Here is a 26,383-nt window from a genome sequence, read left to right as displayed (position 1 = left end):
TATATATATACGTTTGACAATAGGGTGGAACGAGAAATTCTAAATTTTGTGGCTGTTTTCTAATGATCAAAAAATTAGTGAAAATAATTACGATAATAAATAAAACAATAATGGAAGAGAATATTGAAGAATTTTATAATATTATTTGACGTTTCTTTTTTCAAATTCATATTTTTGAATCTCTATCTTTGAATAATAGATTTCCACTTCACTTTTCAAATTTATTTTAAAATTAATAAAGAGATATTTTTCGACGAATAATTTATAAATTATTGAAAGAGATTGTTAATATTTTCCAGCTTGACCGCAAAACTTGTTCATTTTTGTCCGTCCATTTTCAAAAGTCAGGGATAGCATAAAGAAGAAAATTACGAGTCTTCATTTCGTTTCACCCTAGAGTGCAATCTTTACAGTTGATCTCCTTTACTGTTCCATCGAGATATTTTCCGCGTTTCTATAAATTTATCGAATATAATTAATTAGATAAATCCGAGAGACGAAGGCGCCGACCGAATTAATTCATTCATCCACCCTCACCGTGTCAAATATCAACCAGTTTCTTTAAATATTCTATTCGATGTACGCTCGATTCGGTCGGCTCTCTCTCATTATGCACTTTCACAGTATACTTTTCGAGGGCTTGTCTATCGACATGTTAAAAATTGGAATTTTCTTTTAAATCGGATACGAGCCGATTTAATTCGTTTTGAAATGTAATGCGAAATTAAATATCGAACGTTATTTTTAAGCGATCTTGGATTTTATGTAGAAACTATCGACAAGTTAGTTTTCATAGAATATTCTTGCTTTAATTTTGAAAGTGATTTTTGTTTAATCTGCCAATTGAAATCTCGTTTGTCTCGCGTGGTTTTCGAGTGGCACGTATTTTACTTAACAACTTGTATCATGATAAATATACAATTTGAGAAAAAATAACATTTCTTCAATCGAATTTTGCTTACTTTCAAGCTAACAATTTCTGATACTGCAAGAGAAAATTTTTTTAAAAAAGCAACTTTGTTTTTTATCGAAAAATAAAATCGGTCAAAGGAAAATGGAAAACGGAGAAAATTCTCGCTTTAACTTACTTTCTCTAACGTTATATACAATGTTATATCAATTTCGATACTTTCGAGGAATCGATTCCATAAAACTTGGCGTATAGAAGCGGTTCTGGCTCATTTATTAACGGTTTTATAAACGCGACGAAGACGAAGCATTGCTTCTCACTTTCCATCTCGCTTAACTTGATAAATAATTTATATTTTCGAATCCAAATTTCCGGATAAAAATTCGTAAATACGAACTTTTTTAACTAAGAATCAGTCAAAAGTGTCATCATCGTTGTTTATCGAAAAACTGATAAAAAATGATTAAAAATTAAAATCGCGGATCAGAATAAGAATTCCAAGCGTTCGAAAGACGCACAATTTGCAAATATCGATTTGTCCACCGGTAAATAATTACGTCCCTCTCTCTCTCTCTCTCTCGTGGAATTGCGACACGAGTTATCGCGCGACCGGGCAAAGAGGGGGCATTATTTAACGAGCAAATGGTTCCGCACGAGTTCGCCAATTAATTTTCGAGCTCTCTCTCTCTCTCTCCCTCTCTTTCTCGTTGGAGGAGAATTTGAAAAATGCAATTTCTCGTTCGTAAGCTGCCGTAAAAAATCGTCCATTTCAGAATATGCATCTGCCTGGCGAGGCGTCGCACCTGCGGATGCATCTTATAGGAGCAATTTAATCAGATCCTTCTGATCCTTAACCCAGCTGCGCTCGCCGATTCTTCCGAAGGAAGAAGGTATAGGAAAATGTATAAGAAAGCACAACAGCTGGCCTCCATTCTGTCACCGAAAACTTTCGTTAATGTGCTTTTGAGAACAATTGTTTCGAAATTATTACGTTACACGTCGGGTTCTGAAATGTGATTTTGCAATAGTTAATCGTTCTTAGTATTTTTGGGAATAATCGTGAAGGAGTTTAAGAAATAGGAGAATAATTTTATGAGGATTGATCAAGAGATTGTTAGGGTTTTGAAAGTAACGTTTGTCGATCGTAGAGTGAAATAACAGTTAGATTAAAGAGATTCGGTCTTTTTTCTTTCATTTCGTTTTTTTTTTTTTTACAACAAGAATGAAATTTCTTTTTCTATAAAACTGAAAACAGAAGAATTTTCCAGACCAATGGACTAAAATTCGAAGCTCAGTTATATCGTATATGATATTAACAATCGAAGTTTATTTTATTCGTTCGAGTAAGGAAAATTGTTAAGCGTTAATAAAATTTGTTGCTTTACCGAAAAATATCCTGTACAATGGATATATTTATAAAAAGTATTGTAACGAAACAAATTTTATATGAAAACTGTAGACCAGAACTGTAGACCAGAGATATACTTTCGATTCAATTTTCGATTTACGCTATAAAAATACAGACTGGAGTGAAACAAAGGTTTCGTATGAAACCTTTAAAACATAATTACGATAGATCGAAATAAGACACCCTGTATATAATGCTTGCAATCTCAATCTCCTCCAATTAACATCGAAAATCAAATTTCACACAGCCAAGCATCGTTCCAAATATAAATTCACCCAAAACACGTCTGAAACGTTATCTCGATATTTATGAAAGATTCGTCGAAGGAACGCGTTAATCGATCACTGGCCTAAATCTCGTATCAACGCGATGCGTGTATTTACGTACGATTAACTGCGTTGGTTACACACGTATGTATACTGTATACATCTGTGTGTGGGTGTTTGCTCTTGTATGATGCATGCACTTGCGCTGCCTGCTAGGCTAAAGCAATCTCGGTCCCATTGTAATAAATATTTCTGACGTATACCTGCGTGGAGGCGCGAAACGAGTAAATCTTGGAAACTCTTCGACTGTTGCAGTAATACCTCGCTAAGACAATTTTTATTTTCGTTCTCAGATTTTAATTTTTCTCGCGTTTACGTCGATTCGAAGCGAGAGAAATAATAATTGGAAAATAATTTTCTTCTCTCCCTCGTGTTGAAATAGAGAGAGATAAATTTTTTATTCGATGAAATAATTATTTTTTGGAGTTGATAGAGAAAATTTTGTATTGTTATTTCTTATCAAGAGTTGTATAATGATCGAAAAGAAGAACTTGATTCGGCATAACCTTTATGCTCGGTTTTATTTTTATGGATTATACGTTTGCACAAGATAAAAGAGAAATTGTTGTGTAATAAAGGTATGGAGAAGAGGTATTAAAAAAAAGTGATCGATGAAAGGGAACGAAAGAAAAACAAGATCTTTTGTATTATATTGATGTTCTCCGCTTAATTGAATTGCACGCAAGAACGATTAAATACAATACAAAATGGCGGTCAAATAGCGCATCAGCGCGGGGTTTTTAAAACGAAAAGAAGGAGAAAGGAGGATTGAGATCGATATTCGAATAACTTTAATGAATAATTTTAACCAAGATTAATAATTTTAGTTAGTAGATAGTTTTTAAAAGTTCACGAAGCTTTTCTTTTTTTTTTTTTTTCAAAAAATATCGTATTACAGTTACAAATCGTTTCACCGTTAAGAATATTTGTGAAGTGATGCTCGGTCAACTCATTTCTCAATTTCATGGATATTCGTAATCCTGACATATGGGATTACCATCCGCAATTTTACAGGATTTACCATCCGACTGTAGATTTATTTTCCCAGAGAGAGCGAGAGAGAGAGAGAGAGAGAGCAGATTTCTCATGCTATACATTTTTATTAAATTGAGCGAAATTACGTTATTGAAAACTTAAAGATACGCGGTCGTTAAAACGGATAACTGGGGGGAATCGAAGAGGAAAGGAAGAAGGGAAAAGCGACTGAAAGCGAAGATGAAGAGAAATACGACAGAGATAAGATGAAGAAGGAGGGTAGAATTAAAGAAAAGAGGGGAGAATCAAGGGCACGAGAGCTGGAGAGTCCTGGTTTGGCGCTTGGCCCATGGCCGCCGGGGGAGAAGGTTCATTTGTCTTTCTTTCAAATGTACTCCATGTTTCGTCTTGATTCAAGATACAGGCTCTGGCTCTTTTCCATTGTGGAACAATACTTTCGAAAATATCACTTGGAAAGCGCGATAATAACTGCCCTCCAAAAGCAAACTACTTTTCTCCTTTTCTCCTTAAATTAAAGAGAGAGAGAGAGAGACTTTTTTTCGTTATTCTTATCTTTGTTTACGAGTCGATAATTAATAAAAGATTGAAAATTACGACTTGTCGCATAATAAATTTTAACGAGAATGGCAAATTTTAGTTTTTTTTCATCGTATTACCTCCGTAATTATTCGCAACAATCGTGAAATTTCATTCGACGAGACGAAGCTTGATCGCGGAATTGCCTTAACGGAATTGTTGTGTAGAAAAATATCGTCAAACTAACGAAATAAAAATCGAACGATGCTTGCAAGGTTTGAAGAGAATGATTTCCAAATGTCGAACGAGTCGAGCTCTACTTCGAATTTCGTTTCGTTTCGATGGAAAAGTGGGGTTAAAAATTCGAGAGAGGGGCTACGTTACGATATTTACCGGTATTGGCTCGAGACAGGTAGATAAAGAATAGGAATAATTCATACGTTGATGCAACTTGAATAATACAAGACGGAAGTGGGCGCAATAATGAAAACCGCTTTGTTTTCTGTTCTTCGGCTCTCATGAAACATTGAAAGGCTCGGAGGAAGACAAAAGTCCCTCCGCGAGACGACGATTTCTCCTCCCCCGATTGACGGATAGCACTCCTCTTTTAGAACACTGTACGAGAGATATAAGTGAAAACGAAAGAAGGAAGATCGGGATAAAATGGCTGACACTAATTGAAAATAAACGCAACTTATTTGATCGAAAAGAAAGGATACATTTTCCTACGTGTACTTTAAGAAAATCAAAGACTCGAACTTTATTCCATGTATATTCGTAGTAAAAAATTGGACAAATATTCTCGATTCACAAGGAAAGAAATTTGAACCAATTTTATACTTGAAAAAATATAAAACAAATTTAGAATCGTTTTCGATTATTTACATCATTTCCACGGTGTGCTGTTTTGTATAACCATTCATTAACGGAGCAAATAAATGGAGCTTTGAATAAATAAAAGTCATCAACCAGGGAGGATGAAGTATTGTAAAGTTTGAACAGAAAGTTGGGTGTTTCTGGTAATGAAATGAACTGGAAATGGGAAGAATGGAACGGGTTGCTCGGTGAAACGTAAAGATTAATTCGCACAATTAAATGCGCCACGCGATGTTGATTTTTGCGACCCCTCCCCCCATTTTCGAATGGAAATTCGAAACCTGTTAAAGGGCGGATGTCGCGCCGATAAATGCGCGCAATAAAACGACACGGCTTGACTGGAATATGATTAATTATGACGAATCACCCTGCCTGCCGGCGGTTTTCATAAACTTCTATGAGAGCACACTCGTTCCTCGTACATGCACACGTATGCACGTGTGTGTGTGTATGTGTGTGTGTATATATATATGCGGCCGAATTCGTGAAACGAAACTTCATAAAACTGATAATAACTTTCCAATCAATTTTTCATGCAATATACCAATTGAGGTATCGAAGTTTACTTGCTTCATCCACGTCCAATTCCAGCCATCGTAAAACGGTTCGTCACGATCGATCCCCGGCAATTTCGAAAACCTTTCATAACGGTGGGTGTCGAGTTCTACAATTCCTGGCAAAAAGCATTGCATTACGTTTTTAAAATGGAATGGCTTTTTTTCCAAAAAAAAAAAAAAAAAAAAGAAACGACTTTTCAATTGTGTGCGCTAATTGTACAAGATGGCGCGTTGAAATGGATTAAAATTAACGGATTAAGTATCTTCGTTTTTAATTTCTAAAGCTTTTATGAGCTTTTTCATTAACAAAAGCGTAAGCGTGGAAGAATATAAATATGGCGATGATGTTTCTCTCTTGTAATAAATATCAATTAAACAAGCTTTACTAATTTGAAGTTAAAGTATCTTCTGAACTAATCATTGCACGTTGAGTTGATGAACAAAGAAGAATAATTACGTACGATTATATTTGAAGAAAACTTTAAAATCTTCTGCAAAAAGGAATATTATTATATTACGAATTATATTTCGAAAATTCCATCGAAACGGAGTGCGAGCAATGGAAAGAAAAAAAAAAAAATATACAAATTTTAAAGAATCGAATACTTTCTGCCAAGGGTTATATCGTTAACTTATATTTCTCTCATTTTTCCCACCAACTTTTTTTCCCCTCCACTCAGTTTTATTTCCGTTGCTTTCTTTCGAGTGCGACAGCTTTTCGAGCTTATCTACGTGCCACTCATTTGCTCGAGTTTCTCTCTGAAAACTTCACAGGTACCTCCAGGTTGCCAAGATCGTTACTGTTTTATCCGTCCTTCTTTCTAAAAAAAGGGAAAAAAAAATTTTCCACTTCCCTTTTTCCATGCACGTCTAGTGATCCTAGTGGTCGCTTTGCAGGCATCCGACCACGTGCCTGCTCTTTTCCTCTCGCGTTTATCCTTTTTTTCTATTGGGTATCTAGCGATCGCTAGGATGGTGGAACGAAAAAAAGAAGGAGGAGAAAAGTGCGCGAATATTTTCTAACCAATTTCTTTTTATCCAATCTTTCGAGAGACTGAAAATTCATTTTCAGTCGAACAAATTTTTAACGACCGTGTGATTTCTTTGTAATTTTTCTAAAGCTGGATTTCGAGATTCTTATTTTTGCTTATTATTTTGTATTAATGTCCTTTCTTCTTCTTCTTTTTAAATTTTATTATTGGCGTTTTGAGGTACGTGGAGCAATGTGTTTATTATTGAAGATGAATACGATTATAAAAGAGAAATTTGTGAATCTCTTTCTTGCCAATTCTCTTGTTATTTTTAAAGTCGTATTTATAAAATGGCAAAATACACGCATTTTCTCTATTCCGTGGCCAAAGAAATTTTATCATTTTCGAAGAAAACATGTTTTCTACGCTCAATCAACCAAAGGAATTTTCCTCGAGATTCGATTCGAGCTCCTCCTTTGGCTCAGAAAATGTAAACATATTTACACGAGAGATTTTTGCTCTCCTCTCAATTCGATCATTTGGATCATCTTCAACCCGGTTTACTTGGCAATTACTTAATGCTACTTGGAAGATTGAATAATTCATCTATCTTCATGCTCGTTTAATTAAAGAAACAAAAGAAAAGAAAAATTCTAATCACCCGAGATATATATCAAAGACGCGAAACGCTCGAAACACGAGTTAATTAATTTATGTAAAACACGAAAGAAGAATTATAAGTAATATTTTCATATAGAATATTGCGCAAAACCTCCTCCAAACACTAATCGATAATATTATCGATCGCTTAACCCTTGTCTCGACGGACAAAGGTCGAAATCGAAGCAAGAAAGAAAAAGGAAAAGGGAGCGACAACGCGACTGCACCCACTCGATCATACAATTTTATCTCGCTCGAGGAGAATTAATCGATCATTTACCATCGATAAAATGTTTCGTCACGTGATCACGCGTGTTTAACGCTTAATTTCAAAGCCGTCAAGCTTCTCGAGTTCTTAATCATCAGGATCGATATCCTCGTCGAGGCATCCGTCGCATTTCTCGTTTCCATCCGTCTCTTCACTTGTTGTGGAGGAAGGTGGAACGACTTGGGGGGTGGTCTCGACGAAGACTAGCAGTCGTCCTGGGTGGAGGAGGAGTGTAAAAGGGCCGCCACGCGCTCCGAAAAGTCTCCAGACGCTGCCCCGGAGCACTGAAACAGAGAGTCGAAAGATGAGTCGCGTGAAAAATACTATTGGTAAATGTTGGATATATTTTAAAAAGTTTCTAGAACTAGCGCGTGATTATATCTATTCTATCCTCGTCAAGCTTCGTTCAATGCAAATTTATATATAACTTTAATAGAATCAGCGTAATCGACACAACAAGTCGAGAGATTATTCCCGCTACTCGCTTCGAATTTATCATTGCCTGTAATTAGATGGAATAATATTCGATCACGATATTTTACATCACGCATAAAATTCTCGCATAATAATTTGAACAAGACAGACTTGTTATTATATTAAACAAAAAAGAAAAAAAAAAAAAGAAACTTCGTCTCAAAAACTTCCATCTTGCTGCTTCACGTGGCCTCATAGATCCGAATAATTAATTTCCTATCCATATCCAACCCCCCCTTAATTCGCGATAAAAAGTATCCATCTCGAGAAACTTTTCAGACGACGACGTTTCTTCCTTCCGGATGAAAAAAGTTGAAAACGAATCCCCCCTGAGGAGGAACCTCCATCGGGCTCCGTCATCACGCGCGAGATATTGTTTAAACGATCCATCGATCGATTCGAGAGAGAGAAAAAATCCGTAAAGCGGTGGTGGAAAAAGGCAATGGGGAGGGCAATGAAAACTCGAAAAGTTGGCGCTTTTTTTTCTTTTTTTTTTTCAGCAACGGCTCGGCATCTCGCTCGAAAGCGCAGACGATGCTGATTTCCCAGCGGGTATCGTCCATCTATAAATCTATACCCGGAGGTTGTTTAGCCCCTTCTCCGTGTGTGTGTGTGTCGTGTATCCACCGACGTGTGTATTTTTCATTCTATCCACGAAAGGAAACTTTTATCTCGCGAAACTTTATCCCCTTCCGGCCTCTCGATCGGGAGGATGGAATCGAGAAAACAAAGATTATGGCCGACGAGCCGGTGGCCCATCGATCGATAGATCCTTGATAGATTCGTATCGATGATTGCTTTCGAATTTTTAATTTCCATTGGAATATTCTTATTCAAACTGTTGTGCCTTTCTTTTTGTTTACTGTCATTTATTATCATTGTGAAAGATTTGCAGCGTATGTGATACATATTGCTGGAATAAAAAGTTGTTTGTATAAATTTGATCTTGGCCTCAGAAATTTTAGGAAATTCTTTTAAGAATCTAGAAGAAATATTTGGATGGAAATTGAACAGAATGTTTCTCTATAACAAAGTATTAATCCATGCACGTAAGAGTAAGAGTTTAGTAGATATTTCAATTTGAATTTTGTTGAAATTTTGAATTTTTTAAGCTTTTAACACGTATTTATATTTAAGAAGGTTACCAATCGAGTAACAAGTAAATGTATGTATAGCAATGGAATGTAAAATAGCGAGAAAAGAAATTTAATGGAATGAGCAGTGAAATATAAATATAAAATATAGGTTGGAATTTGAAATTTAAGAAGAATAGAAATAGAAAAGAGGAACAAGTTTATATCTTTAACATTGTTATTTCCGTCGATAATACAGAATTGAGTCGAAGTTGGACAGCCAATTAGAGGCTTATGTTCAGACCAGAATACTTAAGATTGACTTTGGAAAATGGACATGAAGAAGCAGAGGCATTGAGAACAACTAATTCAGAATCGGTGTTGTCAATGAAAACTAAGAACTGATACATATATATAAGTATAGCCCAACTAAATTTTATTTTAAAATATACAAAATAAAAATGTTAAAACTTCCTAAATGTTCTTAAATACTATTATAGATGGTATTTTATAACATTTAACGAATAATTCAATATCACAACTACTTTTTAACTATTTCAAAACGACGAGAAAAATACGACTGTCAAAAATTTCGAGGCAAAACCGAGCAAGGATATACGAATTAGAAAAATTTCTATTCCATTCTCAATTACGTTTAACTCCATGGTAGAGTACTTCTTAATAAAACGAAACGTAAGAGAGAGAGAGAGTTAAAATTATTAATCCTTTCGATTAACCGTTTTCGCGAGATTCTCCAAAATATGGCGGCATTTGGCTGGCGGGGCTAATGCACCGTGTAATTGAAATCGTGAACAATGAATCGTCCAGAGCTCGAATCGACGATCGAAAAATGACAAGTTGCGGTCCATTTAATCGAAGTCGAGTTTCACAATAATTGCGCCCTCTGCCCCCAACAAAGAGATCTTCGCGTTCAACGATCGTGTTTCCATTCGCTCGCAATTCGCACGAGACGCGAATTGTATTGTTCCGAAATACAAAGAACTCGATAATAATAATACCGGTTAGAGAGGGCGTCGTAACATTGTGTTCATTCGATATGAATTTAAAAAAAAAAAAAAAAGGATAAATCGTTTTTTTTTTGAAAGAGAAACATTTTTTTATGAAAATTATATGAAGGCGATATTCGATCGATTAATCGAAATAAGAGTTATTAATACTTTCGTTAAAAAAATAAATAACAACTCGTCCACTCGTGAAAGCGTATAACGAAAGCGTCGTTCTTTCGTTAAGAATAGCTGGGCGAGAAAAAAGAAGAAGGCGAAAAATCTAGCAGCGAGGAGGGGGGGGGGGGAGGCTGGGAAAAAAGTGGCACTAAAGGGAGGTGGTGCAAAAGTTCTCGGACCGAAGTTTCAGCTTTTTAAGCTCTTTGCTCCCCCGACTTTGCGCGTTCAGGGTTAGCATGGAAGTGTTCAAGGCCCCGGGGATATTTATTTAGCAAGCGTTGGCGTCGACGACAATTTTCTTGGCGAGAATCGTTTTCCAAACGGTTTCCTCGTTTTCGAATGAATCGCTTCAAACTTTTATCGAGCCCCTTCTCGCTCCGCTTGTTTTTATTTTTTTTTGTCGCGTGCGAGTTTTCGAGAGGAGAAACTGTATGAATATCATCATCCGAATTATTTTGTTAAATGATTTTACAACGATTGAACATTCTGTTTTGAGAGAAGTTGCAGTTTTAAATTTGGATGAAACAATCCTTGCATAGATGATGAGTTAGTACTTTGCATTTTTTTGAAGTAAAGTTAGAGGATTTTAAAATTAACGAATAAAAATAAAAATTCTCGTATTATTCTTATCCATTCTCCATCGTAATAATACGATTCTATGCAGGATCCACGTTTCAAATAAATTTTAATCAAAGATGACGTGTATTTTTTTCGATATATATAACAGCAGTGCATTGCAAATTATTCGAAATAAATAACAAAACTCTTATCGAAATATCCAAATTTTCAAGGAATGCAAATAGATTTCGAGCAAACTGACACTCGAAACCTTACGAATTATTGAAATTCCATTACGAAGAATCGTGCAACGTCCAAAAACTCGCGTTCTATTTATTCTAATTCCACCCTCCGAGCGTGATAAAACGGCATCAAGATAGATAATAAATCGCGCAATTTTTGCGGACGATTAATTTTTTAGGATTACTTCTCGGTGGGGAGGGGGGGGGGGCGGGGGATATGATCCCCTTGAAACACGGGGGAGCAAGCACCGATTTTACATCCGTTGTTCCCCTTCATCCATCCCGCAATTACTTATCTAGATCCGTATTAACGGAAAAGAGAAAAATGATCCGTGGAAAATCGTCGTAAATATCCAACAACATCGATCCAAACACGGTGTACGAATTTTCGAGAGGAGAAAAAAAAAAAAAAAAAAAAAAAAAAATAGGAAGTTACACGTGCGTGTGCCCCAAAATCCGATATCGTTTAATTCACGGTTTACATATCGAGTTTTCCATGGAAAATGGAAAAAACTCGGGAGGGGGAGGGGGAGGGGGGGAGGAAAAAAAACCCATTTTCACTTCACGTCCACGCAATATTTGCGAAATTAAATTAAACAGTGAAAACTGTTTTTCATCCGACTTTGAACCCGGAAACTTGTCAAATATTTATTCGACCGGGTTTTGCGAGCCCCTCCCCCCCTCTCCCCCCGAATATATATATATATATATAAAAAAAAAAAGAAAGAAATAAAAGGAAGAAGAAAAATTCAAAATTCGTTAAAACGAAACGAGGGTTTGAAACTCGATTTTAATTCTCTTCTTAAGGGGGGAGGAGGGGTTTTCCAACTGCCTCGAAGGAAGGGTCGAAATAAACTATGGCGAGTTCCATCGCGAAAACGATGGAAAATACACGGGAAGAAAAATTGCGAGCAAAAGAAAAAGAAAAAAAAAAAAAAAAAAGTTGGAACGTGACTAAGGTAAGAGAGTTTCTATTTTTGCAGCTCTTTTCCTTGCGTGCCCCCCCCCCCCCCCTTATTTTCTCGAGGACAATTACACTAATGCCCTCGCCATTCTCGTCTCTCAAGCGACTTGAAACTGAACTTTCAAGTGGGGATGGAGAAGCGGTGGTGACTCGAAATTGAAATAAATGCAAATGTCGTCGAATCGAGGTAAACTGGAGGAGCGGGCGATACGATTCTCGGCTTGTGAAAATTTTTTGCCACCCGCGAAATCGAGAATTTGAAAGGTAGAATTTGAAAGTAGAAAGATTTACACGTAGTGATTAATTGTCGCACGTTTTTATATTCGTTCTTTTTGGAAATTTACTTTTATTCCTCGGTGAGAAAATTTATATGATTTTTCTGATCTGCACAAAGAAAGGGAAAATTCACTCGAAGCTTTTATCAGCGGGATGCGTTTAATTCAATTGCATCGAAATAAATAAACACAGTTGAAAATGTTGTATTGAAATTTAAAACACAGAAATCTGACGTCAATTACCATGACGCCAATATATCGGAAAACTATACTAATATAATATTAAGTTTTACCGTGACTGGAATAATATCGACAATGAAAATATTCAGACAGAAAATACGCACGTTTCTCGAACCTTTACGCGAAACTTTAGAATTTCATTTAAAATAAATTTCCCTTCGATCTCTTCCAAATGTACAAAAACATGGTATATTTCCATCCATTTCCTGTATTAATTTTTCCATCCGAACGTATTTACTTATCTATATAATACAATTTTCTTAAACAATTTTCTTCGTTCTTGCTATGATCATTTTCAAAAATCAAACATCAACAAAACGTATAAATATATTATATATATATATATTAAAAAGAATCTATCCAATTAGCCATTATTTTGAGAAAAAAAATCTCCAAAATTGGGGAGATTCCCTCTGCAGAAAGAAAGAAACTAGCTTTCTACAATTTCGAAACGGAAACTGGAAAGCAAGGATCGGTCTGCAGAGGGTAATTCCGTTACTCGATTTGACCTAACTCCGGGCCCCGCAATCGTTTCGTTTAAGCAGCGATCGCCGATAGGCGGGGTTTGGCTCGTAACGAGGCAAGCAAACGATGGTCAAACAATATTGGGTTTACTCCATATTCGTGTTCCTATTGTTATTCAAACCGCATCGAGTTTTATTACAAGACAAATACACGTTAACCAATTAATCCATTGCATTTGTGTACACGTATGGATGCTCGTGTTCCTCCCCTCCCCTCGATGTTTGCCCGACCGATTTTCAAATCCCTTCACACCGAGAATGCTTTCCAATGTAACAGGGATTTGCGGTTGTTACCTTTGTTGCGTTACATCTGAAATATCGAACGATATCGATCAGTGCTTCGAATCTTTTTCAAGTTTTTTCCAGTATGGAGACGAATGCTTTGCAACATTTTTGTATTATACATTGATGTATGTGTACGGATGTATTTGAGATTCGAGTGAATTTTTGGTTGGGTCCAGGTGAGGATAAGTGGAAGGTAAAGGGTTTGATTTTGGATTAAGATCGAAGAGAAGAATTGATCGTCAATCTTCATAAAGTTTGGGAGAAATTTTTATTTCGTTAGCCTTTCTTCAAGCATTTCAACGAAGATGTTGTAAATTAATAGAGTTTATGATAACACTGTTCCTATTGAGATAACACCTTCAGAAAATATTATTCCGTATCTTAAAAATAGATTGTTGTGAATGATTTATAATTGTTAGCACAAGTTGTTCAATTTTATGTTTCTTTTTATGTGATTCTTTTACAAAATTGATTAGTAATTGAAAGAAGTGGACAATTTGTTCTATTGTTTCATTTTTAAAATTATATTCTCCATGAAAATATGAATGAAATATTGAAAATACGTAGGAAATACGAGGCACTTAATACACGATAAATCATCGATATTTTTCAATATCCATCACAATAAATCGCTTTCATTTATTATACTTTCACGTTAGTTATACACTTGAAATAAATAACAAAGCTTCATACGATTTACAGAACAAAATTATTATTATAATATGGTTAATGAAATATACATATATATATATTTTTATATAATAACCTGTAAAGTAAAGTTGCTTCATTTTGACACGCTTTGCTGTAGATTTATTGAATATATCGCGCAGCAAAAGAAGTAAATATTTTTTCGAAAGAAAAAAACCATCGTTAAAATGAATATTTCAACCCTTGAGAAATCTCTTTTCGAAATATCTATTCTTTCGGGAACGAAACGAATGCACCTTTTTTGATTTTTGATTTTTTCCACGTTGAAAGCTGTCCGTTACGAAACAGAATTGCAGATCGCGTATTGAATAATCGGCGCGATCGGTCGTCGTTCCATCCCCTTGTTATCCTACCACTATCACGAGCCGATGAAATGACAACACTCCCAATAAAATCAATGGGACCGTTTCGAACGTTTGCTTTAACGGCAATTATCATAGGCATTGCCTTGTTGGAATTTGTTTTAGAGACGATTTTAACTAACTGGATTCGTTAAAGTCGAATTTTTTTTTCTTTTTTATCATTTCAGATTTTTTTTTTGTCTTCTCCGATCCGTTAGAATTTCAGTTTTATCATTTTTCAACGAATAAGATGTAAGAGTAATTTTTTCAATAAGAAAAATATTTGGAAATGAAAGAATTTCCAAGGAAAATTTATTACTATTAATATGTTCTGTGACACGTACATTGAATAAATACGTATTTACGCACTTATCTCAAACGATTAATAAATTCAGATAGAATAAGGAGAAGAATTTAAAGAAAGAAAAAAAGAGAAAAGGAAACGTCACGATATAATAAGAAAGTATTAAAAAGAAAAAAACCAAAAATTGAAATATCAAAGCCTCAGCAACATATCTTATATGTTCGATTCTTTTTTTTTTTCAATATTAAACGATTATCATAGAATTTTGATTACTTTTTCGTTTAATCCACTCTTATAAATTGAAAAGGGGGTAGCAGTCAACAGGGAATTTATTTATCTCGAATTTTAAGCGCGATAGAATTATCATTTGATAATGATAGCGTAACGAGGATTCGTGGAAAGGCGAAAAGCTTTCGATATTGAAAACGGTTTTTACGCGATTATTCCAGCTTTTATTAATCGGGGGGCCCAAATAGGAAATTTCATTCGAAAAATAAAGAAAAAAATTGTCTTACATCCTTTTACATATGAAACGATGCACGATAAATCCATGTTGTTTCGCAAGAAACAAAAGAAAATCTTTATTGCATATAACCTTTATCTTGAAATTAACAAGTTATTCGAATCGTCTTAAAATTTTTAAGAAATCTCTCTTGATAGCAGGGAGGAACAGATTGCCAAGCACGAGGATTAAGGAAAGGCGAGATCGAAGAATGGCCTTTTCGAATAACATCTTTTCCCCGGGTTCTTCGTGTTCAGCTTGAATCTATGCATGCATACGGTCACATATGCACAATGCTATGCTATATTGGGCTATAATCCAGAACAGTGATGTATGCGCTATACTTTTGGAATATGCCGCGAGATATCCTTTAAATCGCTTCATCGATTCGATTAAAGTTGTTTCGACGTTGCTTCGATCCTTGAAATAAATAAATGGAAAGGGATGTTTTCTATTCGAGTGATAAACTCGGTTTGAAATGGTATTCGAGCGGGAAAATAATAATTGTTTGAATGAACGGTTTGTAGAATTTTAAGATTTCATGGTGAAATGTAATGTAATAATGAGTGTTAAAGTAATGATTTATAAAAGCTTTATAATCTGTGCGTACATTAAAGAGTTTTGATTTTTCTCATTGAAATTCGATATTTGCTTGTATATGTAGAGATATTTCAATTTTTAATATTTTATCTAATTATTGCCAAATTTTCTTCTTCGATTCTGTAAATTGATTGAACGGTGATCAAGCTAAAGAATAAAATAAAGATAAAAATGTCACATCAAAGTCTTTGACATAAATGAACGAATTTATACTTCAAAATTGTATGACAATTTTCCAATAGTGAAGATTAAGCGTGAAGAAGAAGTTTCTGTCAAGTGAATTTGAAATAGAAATTGAATAAAATTAATAAGAATAATATTTTTCAAGTGGTCTCTACTTTTTTATTTAAAAAAATTTATAAATAGCTCAAGTACTACATTGTTAAAAAAACAATTTTTGTTCATTAATAAATGTCAAGAGTAGGAAAAAAAGTTGAGGATCTAACAAATTATATTATTCTAGGCTCCTTTTTTAATGAAATTTTATGAATATTGTAGAGTTTAATGTGTTACGTATGGAGCAACTTTTTTTTTTTTTTTTAGCAGAATATCACTTTGAGAGGTCAACCCTAAAGTTTGAGTATTTTTTCCTGTTTTTTTTTTTTTTTTTTTTTAAATATAACTTTGTAACAGAGATATAATTTTAATATCGTAAAACTTTGTTGTAAAAAATATCCACAGACAAAATTATTTTCGAAATGTGAAAAAAAATATTAAAACTTTAAGGTTTGATTTTATCCTTATAAAGAGATTTTAAGTTGTGAATAAATTGTTCCATGTATGCATGAAATATTATGCTTTACATAAACTACAATTTTTCAAATCAAAGTCAGAATTATTGAGTTCACTACTACATTTTCTTGCAGTATAGTATATGGAATCTATTTAGGATTGAATATATACATCTTTGTTAAAATATTAGAAAATCGTTCTTGTATTCTTTGAAAATTTAATAAATTAATTGATCAAAAGAATGTAAAAGAATTTAACAAATATTTAATATTTTGCATAAAGAAGAAGAAAGTATAAGATATTGGTTCATTAATAATTTTATTAAAAAAACGAATGCAATTTAATATTTATGACATTGCTGTTCAAAAATCTTCCATTTTTAATAAAATTATTAATATGTACATTAATACCTTGTATTTTTTTTTTATTATGCTATTTATACTATATAAATATCAAATTTAAATAATTTCCATTATATCTTCGATCGTTATTTAATTTTTTATAATTTTAAAATAAATATTTTGAACAAGCAAATTATTCTATAACATTATCGAATTATTATTATAAATAAAATTCATCTTTTCTTTCCAACATTTGAAGAAATATTGCATTTAACATAAATTGTGTAGTTTTAATATCCTATTTATTTTATGATGCAACTATCTTACCGACTGCACCGTATACAATTCCAACAAGATCTATATAAACAATAAAAAGATCTATATTTCATAGAATTTGTGATAAAATTAAATAATTTTTAAAGCCATAATGTAATATAAATATTTCTTCGATAATGCTTACGAGATATAAAATACGCTACTGTTGAAATACAAAAATGCATCCAATCAATCATCATTGAAAGAGTTAAGAGGTTAAGAACAAAAGTATGCCAAAAAATTTTTTGAGCGACAATTATCGTACACGCGTGTATAAACAACAGTACAAATAACAGTTTCACGACAAATGAAAGACGAAATCTGGGATCCTCGAAGGCATGCGGAGCGAAGTTGTTAACTGACCGACTCGAAGGTTCATTATTCAACAGCGGAAGAGGTTAGAGGGTCACGAGACGAAAGAGAACTCGGTCGGTACGTCAGAGAGCAAAAAGTGGAGGGGGAACTATGACGAGGGCGTCGTAGTAAAGAAAGACTTATCAATTAAAATTACGCAACACGCTTCTTTAGAGTGTATTGTCCCGCAAATAGTTCTCTCTGAAATTGGAAACGAGGACAATGGAAGCGGCTTTTGACTACTCCACCTCGAGCCGCCCTCGAATGAAAGAGCACGACTCGTTCGAGTATCCATAAATGAAAAGAAATAGACGCGGTTCTTTTTAATCGGGGAAAAAAAAGTTTCACGAAAAATAAGTTCATTGGCAGATGAGGTAATTGTGCAGGATATATGTATATCTTTTAAATACACATACAAAGATAACTTTTTGTTTATATATATACATGTTATAATATCGATCGAATCAAGTGACGGTATAACGCAAAATGCAAATGATACATTCGTCATTTCCTCTACTGAAAATAAACGCATGTAAGAGCAACTTAATTAAACGCGGGAATCTTGTGAAGCATATTCGTTATGAAACGTAAATGAAACAAATGATCCATTTTTCCCCAACTCATCTCGCACATGATATATCACATTTGACAATTAAAACCGTGACAATTTCTCGTCTGAAACTGCGCCAACTTCACCGATTTGATACTTTCTCCCGTGACATCGTATATTTCCCTTGGAATCTCGCTCCGAAGGGTAATATTCGCCGCTGTTTCCAGGATACCGGCAGGAAAGAAAAGCAGGAAAGTTGTTACCATCGATCTTGGGGATTCATTATTCATCGAGTTGGCGAGGCTAGAAGTTGAGAAAAGAAGAGGAAAGAAAAAAAGAAGAAACGATGGAAAAGGTTAGGCGGGAAGAAAGAGGGATGAGGAGGGGTAAGAAGTTGAAGATCATGTACCCTCGATACAACAAATAATTACCAGAGGACAGTGATGTCAGCAGTTGCCACGCGTCTAAATCGAGCAACCTTCTTCCCTACCTTCGGCCTCAACGATGTGTCGTCCCTGTTATCAATCAAATTAGTAACGAGTTGGTGCGATCAAGCGATAATTTTAATCGTGAACGAGCTGAGAAAATGTGATTATTAATCGAGTAGTTATTGCAGGAAATAATAGAGTGTTGTGATGTGAATCGTCTTTCATGCTTCGACAAGTATCAAATTAGTAGCGATGGAGTCGAGCCAGAGTTGGACGACGATCAAGCAGTAATTTTAATCGTGGTAATTGAAATTCGATAGTTGGAATTAATTGTGTTAATCATCGAATAATTATCGCAAGAAAAAAAAATAATAATAATATAGGATGACACCAGTTGTGTCTGGGATGATTGCTCAAAGTAAGTTGAAAATATAAAGCTTTTCTCATTTGTCACATGTATACTGTGTTTTATTACAATATTTGCAATCATTCGAATAAATATTTTATATGCATGTTTATAATGTTTATAATATATTTATAATTCAATGCAATTCGTTTAAAATTTATTTTCTTGGAACTTGAAAAGTAATTCTTATAAATTGCAATTTTAATAAGATGATGTATATACCTATGCCTCAAAGTAATATTATATTTCTTTATTATATATTTTCATACAATCTCAAATTTGTTGTAAAAGTTACTTCCAATATTTATGAATAATTCGAAACGAGTCGAAATATTAAATTTAATTATTCATATTCGAATTGTATGAAACAAATCTTTGGATTTGATTTGGATTTGTAAATACACATTAAACTTGATCCCATCGCTACAAACTAGTATTGGCTCTGTGTACACGAGCCAAACGCACGTCACAACAAGTTATACATAACTTTATAAACTTGCTGACGACGCGATGTCGAGTTGATTCAAAGCGAAAGTTGTTAATATCGGATGCTGCAAAAACGCTGTGGAAACGCTTTTTAAAGGGATTATTCGCATTATTAATGATCAATAATATTGTTTATTGGCAATTGGTCGAGAATTGTAGAGAAAAGGATTGGAAATTTCTACTTTTTGCGATCGAAATATCAATATTGAATATAATATTAATCGCAGGGTGTTCCAAGTTCAATATAATTTTAACTTAACAACGTACAGAGTGTAAACACAATTGTTTTTTTAAATTAATTTCTTTTTTTTTTTTTTCTAAAGTAATCTACCGGAACAAATAGATTCGATTGCCTAGAGCAATTTTTCTCAATAAATTCAGCCCTCTACTTCGATTCACTCCTTTCATCCTAGTGCTTTATATAACGTAATATCTTTTAGATTAAAAAAAAAAAAAGTTATTATGATTAATCTTTTTTTCTAACTTTATTTGAATTAGTATCAATATATTGTAATTATATTGTTTAAAGTATCGATAAAGTATAAAGTAGTATAGATAAATCACATCATATTTTCATTAACCAATTAGATAATTCTTGTAGATAAAAAGAATTATTATGTTTAACAACGACCTCTTTTTTTCTAGCTCTGTTTGAATTAGTAGGGTTAATAAAAAAAAAACGTGTAATATAATATATTACAACTATAAACTATACTATTTATTATACGTTATATTGCTTAAAATATTATAAGTAAGTCACATTATATTTTCATTAATCAATTACAAGATTAATAGCAGATAGCAGAAGGTGCAAATTAAAAATTATTACACACGATAAAGATGAGAAGCAACTTTGTCTAAAGACTTTCGTCAAATGAAAATTACTCGACGAACGAAAGCCATAAAGAGAAAATAAAGATTGGGGGAGGAAAAAAAAAAAAGAACCTCGGGTCAATTTTTAGTGCGCTGTTAAATATTTGCTAGACCAGAATCCGCGTACTGGCTGTTAAGAGGATTTAACTTCGTGAAATATTTTTCGGTTTTTTGCCCCTAGGCAAAAATTCTGTGAAGTTGTTGAAAAAGTATATATATAAAAAAAAAGAAAAAAGAAAAAAAAGAAAGAAGGAAATAGTTAAACCATTATCCTCCATCGCACGATTTCATTGTATCGTTTCGTTTTTTACGCATTTTTCTCAATGAATTAAAAAAAGAACAAAGTACGCAATTTAAATTTGTCGAAAAATCGTGTGAAATGGTATTTTAATTCGATTCCTCGATGCGTGAAAAGTTTTGATGAAAAGTCGGCGCCGATTCTCTGTTGAGCGGGGCCGTTCTCAAAGGCAATTAATTCGAATGTCTAATAAGGGGGTAGGAAGTGGAACGTATGCTGGTATCCGCAACATGGTTAAGGCGTAACTGATACCAATTAAATCCTGAATGAGCACGAGGTTGGCCCGTGTGTACCTTATGTGCTTGGGAGGATCGAGCAGAGTGTATCCTGCGCTTGTAACACGAGACGGACGAGCCTCAAGCATATCCACGACAAGTAGAACAGGAACAACAGCGTGGGCATCAGCATCAACAACGTTGGCCCAAAACCTCTGAATTCTGCGTCTCGAAAGCACGCAATTCGATCTTGGATCATTTAAAAAAAAAAAAAAAAAAAAAAAAAGGAACGAAAAAAGAAGGAAAAGAAAGACTACAAAAGATATATAAAAAGTGGATAAAAAGTATTTGGTTACAGGTGTTGAAAAATCGAAAGAATGATTCTTCGAATAAAGAATAAAGAATTGCGCTTTCAGTTTTCGGTTTTTGGTTATTTGATAATTAAAAGTCGACGAGAATATCAACAGGTATGAGTTTATGATACGGTACGATGATTCCCATATCGAATAACACATTCCATTCAAATTGTAGAAAAGGAAACTATGATATTGAAAAATACTTGTTTGAAAACTCTTTTCGTGGAATGTATCAAATCAAATCGATTAAATCAAAATATAACTTACATCGGGCAAAAAAACTTAATATAACTTTTAATATATCGTTAGTAAAGTTGTTATAAGTAACTTTATATTTCGTACTTTTCTAGAAATAACGTAGTTTGCCTTAAAATTCGATTAAATCGTATTAAAATTAGCAAAATTTTAAACCGTTATAACTTCGAGGATAATGATTTTCTGTCAACGAATAAAAGGTTATCAGAAGCGCGGAACCTTGGCCTTTGAAACGCTTTTTCATTGATCTCGATACGACTTCCGGTTCCCGAGATATCGTCGTGTAAAGGAAAGGATAATTTTTAACCATTTGCTATGCTTCGTCCTAGTCGCGCATTCGGACCTCTCGCTCGCACCTCGTCACTGACCAATCACAAGCTCCGGACGAGTGACAGACGCGATTCCTGGAAGCAGTACGCGTTTCTAGGAACAATATCTAGGTCACTAGATTCATTCATAATTTTTACCCTAGCGCTATAGAAACTTTGTGTCCTTATATCTCGGCAATTAATCGAGATATCGGGATGAAACAAAGAACGAATTCAAGGATATAATTTCCTCTATTTTCTAATAAAATTTTTAATCTTTTTTTTAGTTTTTTATACGCGAAGTAATATATGATCTGTCTATTAAAATTTTATAATTTTAAAAAAAAGCCAATACAGATGAATCAATTTTACTCAATGCGATTTTAATATTTATAAAATATACAAATAAGTATATAAAAAGAAAATAAATAAATTGTTAAAAGATTGACAATTTAACAGTGTAATCGATTAAGCCCAAGTGTTTGAATAATACAAGAAGGTACTTGGAGAAAAATATTTAACGATATGATTTTCCATGTGGTAAAAATTTTGATCGAAAGAATCAGTGATCAGCCGTGTTACATGATTGAAAAACCTTTTGGCAAAGCTCTTAATTATTCAGAGGAAACTGTGAAGAAGCCAAGCAGTTTCCATCGAATCGCAATCGGAAAACGAAACTCTATTCTCGGTTGTGGAGCGTCAGCTAATACACAGGGGAATCCGCTCCATTTCCACCTCCAATTATTTATGGAAAGCAGAAGGGAGGATTTAAGTGTCCCCGATGTGCCTTGCCCATTATCATTTAAACTAGAACCTGAAAGGGCCTCGGTTATCCTCATTTGAACAGCCTTAATCTTCCATGAACACGAAAAAGGTACAGTAATCATAAAATAATTTGCATAATATAAAAATTATTAATAACAACAATATAAACAGAAATATATAGAAAGAATTTTAAAATACAGTATATGTATATAATAAATAAATCTTTGAAGGATATATGATGTTTAATAGATTGTGAAATTTTCTTTCTCACGATAGAGATGAATATTGATAAAATCTATATATATTTGATGGAAGTATCAAGATAGAATTGCTGTCCTATATATTTTGATGAAACTAGTTAGAACACTAGAGAAATGTTCCATTATCCAAATTTCATTGAATGTTATTATAGAGCATCAGAGTATTTCTGTAACTATTGATAAATGATAGACAATAGATTCGGTTTCTGATCAAACACTTAGTTATTGAGATAGTGTTCGTATCGAATTAGAACGATGAATTGTTGATATTTAATTGAAATTTTATGATTATAGTTAACAGTTAGAAGAAGTTGAATCAATTTTTTCATTTCTCATAAAAGTTTTAATTTCATTTATTTTCCATAATATAGAAATTCAACATATGCTTCTTACATATATATATATATACCTATTTTATTATAATAAATTTTCATCTTTACACGTTCTTTAATATCCAATTAACCACTGTTTTCCGAAGATGAAACACCTTTGATCTTTCACTTCTTTTATACATTCACAATTATTAAATACAATCAAGCGATAAATAAAACACGTACACAACGATGAGGACAATGATCGAAGCAAAACGAGAAATAAAGAATTTACAATCCAATCACGAATTTAACCGAGACGAGAAACAAGATGTGTCAGCGTTCGAGCAAGGGAGAAAGAAATGAACGTAGAGGGCGTCGAAGAAAGGGGGGGGGGGGCGTAGGTACACGCGAAGAAGAAACCTTTCGAATCAATATGCGCCGCGAATCAGCACGATGGACTTCCCTCCAGGTCTATTCGACAAAGTAGCAGAGGCTGCGAGATGATCGTGAAAGCGACTCGGAGCTGGGTGATGGGCTTTTCAACGTAGCCTCCTCCTCCTCCCTCGACATCAGAGATGTCGCGTTCGAGGGTCGACCGCCTAACCAGAATTCGATTTCTCGATCGAGACGCTGGCAGAATGCGAGATTTTCACGTCGGACCAACTTGCGCCCCTTTGGGACGACATTTTTGTCCGGGTCATGGATTGGTTTTTAATATGTAAATTGCATTAATTTCTCGAGTATTATGTAAAAAAAAAAAAAAAAAAAGTGAAAGGTTTTGCAGGTTTTTTTTCTTACCTCGCGTTTGTTTGAAAATTCCTGATTGAAGTTTTTCTTGTTTATATTTGATCGTGGAAAATCGTAAAAAGATTCTGTAAACGAGAGGATTTATTTTGTTATGTTTTTATTATCAGGAAGTCGATTATTCAAATGACGATAGTCTCGTGTGATTTGTCACAGATCGCAAGTATTAATGCAGTATGGAAGGATATATATATATTGAAACGATTTGGGCAAAATTTTAATGATCGAGGTTGAATAATTTATCATTCAAAGCATCGAATAATCGTAATTAAATGAATATCGGATTTGGGGACGTTAAATTAATTAAAGTACTTACTTTATTCGAAATTTTAAACCAATTTAATTTTTCAACCTGTTTCTCAACTCTGATCAACTATTTTATCATTTGAAAAATTAAATTCCTATTCCAGTATTAAAAATTAAATTTTCATTTCCACCAGTATGTGGTATAATAATACTTTTGTAAAATTTGGATTGCGCGTATTTAAATCCGCCACAATTGTATTTTATTGCAACGTAGATTTTTTTTTTTTCTCTCCATTATAACAAGAAAATTATTATTTTTTTTATCAATCTATCTTTGAAACGTCAAATGTAGGGATTAAATTCAAGGGAGGATTTTTCGAAATTTCGTATTTTGAAATGTCGCGATGATGGCCATCTCGTAAATTTTCGTATTGAATCCTTCTCTATCGTTGTGCGAGTGCTTTTAAAGGCCGTTGGAACGTTCACCACGAGAAATTTTCTCCCTGCAATGCAAACTCGATATTTCGTGTTTTTTTTTTTTTTTTTTTTTTTTTTTTGTTTCATGTTCGGAATTTTCAATGCCACGAACTTGCATGGTAATTCGAGCGCACTTCACGTTTATTAAAACGTTTTTACTGTGAAGCACTGTGAAAATGGTTTGAATAACAAATAAATGAAGGATCGAGGCGAATCGTAATATGATTTTTTTTTTTTTTTTTTTTTTTTTTTTGCGGAAATTAATTTTTGCTCTTTTCTTTTTTTTCGATCGATGATATTCGATTGATACTTGAAATTGTTTTTTTTTCTCTCTCTCTCTCTCTCTCTCTCTCGATAACGATTATCGTTTTCATGGTTATTGGCCAGAAATTCGGAAGCTCGAGAGAAGGAGCATTTTTATTTTTTGGAAAAATGAAAAAAATTTTTAATCTTTTTTTCGAATTCTCCTTTATGATGCTCGTACATTTGCCATCTTTCTTCTATCTCTTTCTAAATCGTCGTTACCTATAGTAGTGAAATAGAGAAATTATATTAGACACAAGTATCACGCATAATTCAAAATAATCAATTGCACAATTCAAAAATAATTCAAAATAACGGTTTAGAAGGAAATAAAAATAATTTTTGATTCAAGGATTCAAATTTTTATTAAAGAAAGATTATTTTATATCGTAATTATTATGCTAAAACACATTGTATTGTATATTTAAATTTGAATTTTGGAAAGTTCTTTCGATGTTGATATTTCGATGTATTTTTCGAATTTCATTAGTGGATGATTTGCAATCGTCCACTATCTTTTATTACGATATTAAAAATATACAATTGTTGTCACGTTATCTTATCTCTAATGATATTGATGCAAAAATTGATACATGTAAAAAAATAACAAATATTTGATGATTTTCATATTTATCAGGATCACTTTTCACTTCTCTTTTGTTCAACTAAGTTGTAATTTACACGATCGTATGGTTTCTAAAAAAAAAAAAATATATATTCGATATATTTAAAAATGTTTATTCAATAATCGATCTTTGCTAATTTCCTGAATAAAGAATCTATTATTAATTAATTATTGCACCATTAATAGAAAAAATCGACAATTGAAAGTAACCATAACAATTCTCCAGAGAGCAAGATTCAAACCAAAATATTAACCAAAGTGCCAAATTAACGAAAGAATTGTCGATCGAAAAAAGAAAGAAAGAATCATTCGTGGTCTCCTTTCCTCTAACGACGAAAACTGAAATTGAATTTTCTGCAAAATGTTTCTCATTTTCCCCGCACTGCTCCCCGATATCGGGCAGAAATTTAATTTCATTGAGTTTTACAGCAATTTCTCGAACAAGAATTATTAACTCGCAGGATTGAGCAAAGTAAAGCGCGGTCAATTTAATTACCGCGAAAAGGGGAAAAAAAGAATCTATCCGCATCCATTGATTCCTCTGGCGGAAAGCACCATCTGCGGTGTGTAATTGGAATTCGAAAGAATCAGTTCCGAAATCCATTGATTCTGAAAAAGAGAGAGAGAGAGAGAGAGAGAGAGAAATTGCTTCGCCAATTAACGTATCGAAGATGGTTAAATATTCGTGCGAAAGTCGTAGAGAATTCATTTTAGATCGAAACTCGTTTCCAAGAAAATTTAAAATTAAAAAAATTTCGCGATTTCCTAATTTTTTGGCGAATAAATGGAAGTAAGTCTTTAGAGCGACAGAGAATTTCTCGAATAAGAATTCAACCAGATAGATTTTAACGTAGAGAGCAACAATTGAAATCATGTTATTGCACGCATCTATTGTCTCTTTCTTCGCGAT

General features: G+C 33.5%; 2 long non-coding RNA genes across 2 annotated transcripts in view; one reads left to right on the top strand and one right to left on the bottom strand.

The window, feature by feature from the left end:
• The window catches only part of LOC147656653 (uncharacterized), a 122,503-nt gene that overhangs the window by 6,928 nt on the left and 89,192 nt on the right, over positions 1–26,383 (top strand). The window lies entirely within an intron of this gene.
• On the bottom strand, positions 122–24,602 carry LOC147656657 (uncharacterized). The gene is made up of 5 exons (XR_015293967.1): positions 24,139–24,602; positions 23,817–23,890; positions 7,501–7,772; positions 5,599–5,705; positions 122–454 (listed from the first exon to the last, which is right to left on the bottom strand). It is a non-coding gene; the product is annotated as an uncharacterized LOC147656657 (long non-coding RNA).

The sequence above is a fragment of the Apis florea genome, unplaced genomic scaffold, assembly GCF_048593485.1.
Source record: "Apis florea isolate Af1SG1 unplaced genomic scaffold, ASM4859348v1 contig_3517_pilon, whole genome shotgun sequence".
In the NCBI taxonomy this organism is placed as follows: Eukaryota; Metazoa; Arthropoda; class Insecta; order Hymenoptera; family Apidae; genus Apis; species Apis florea.
Note: the sequence above shows the minus strand (reverse complement) of the source record. Positions and strands in the feature narration are given on the sequence as shown.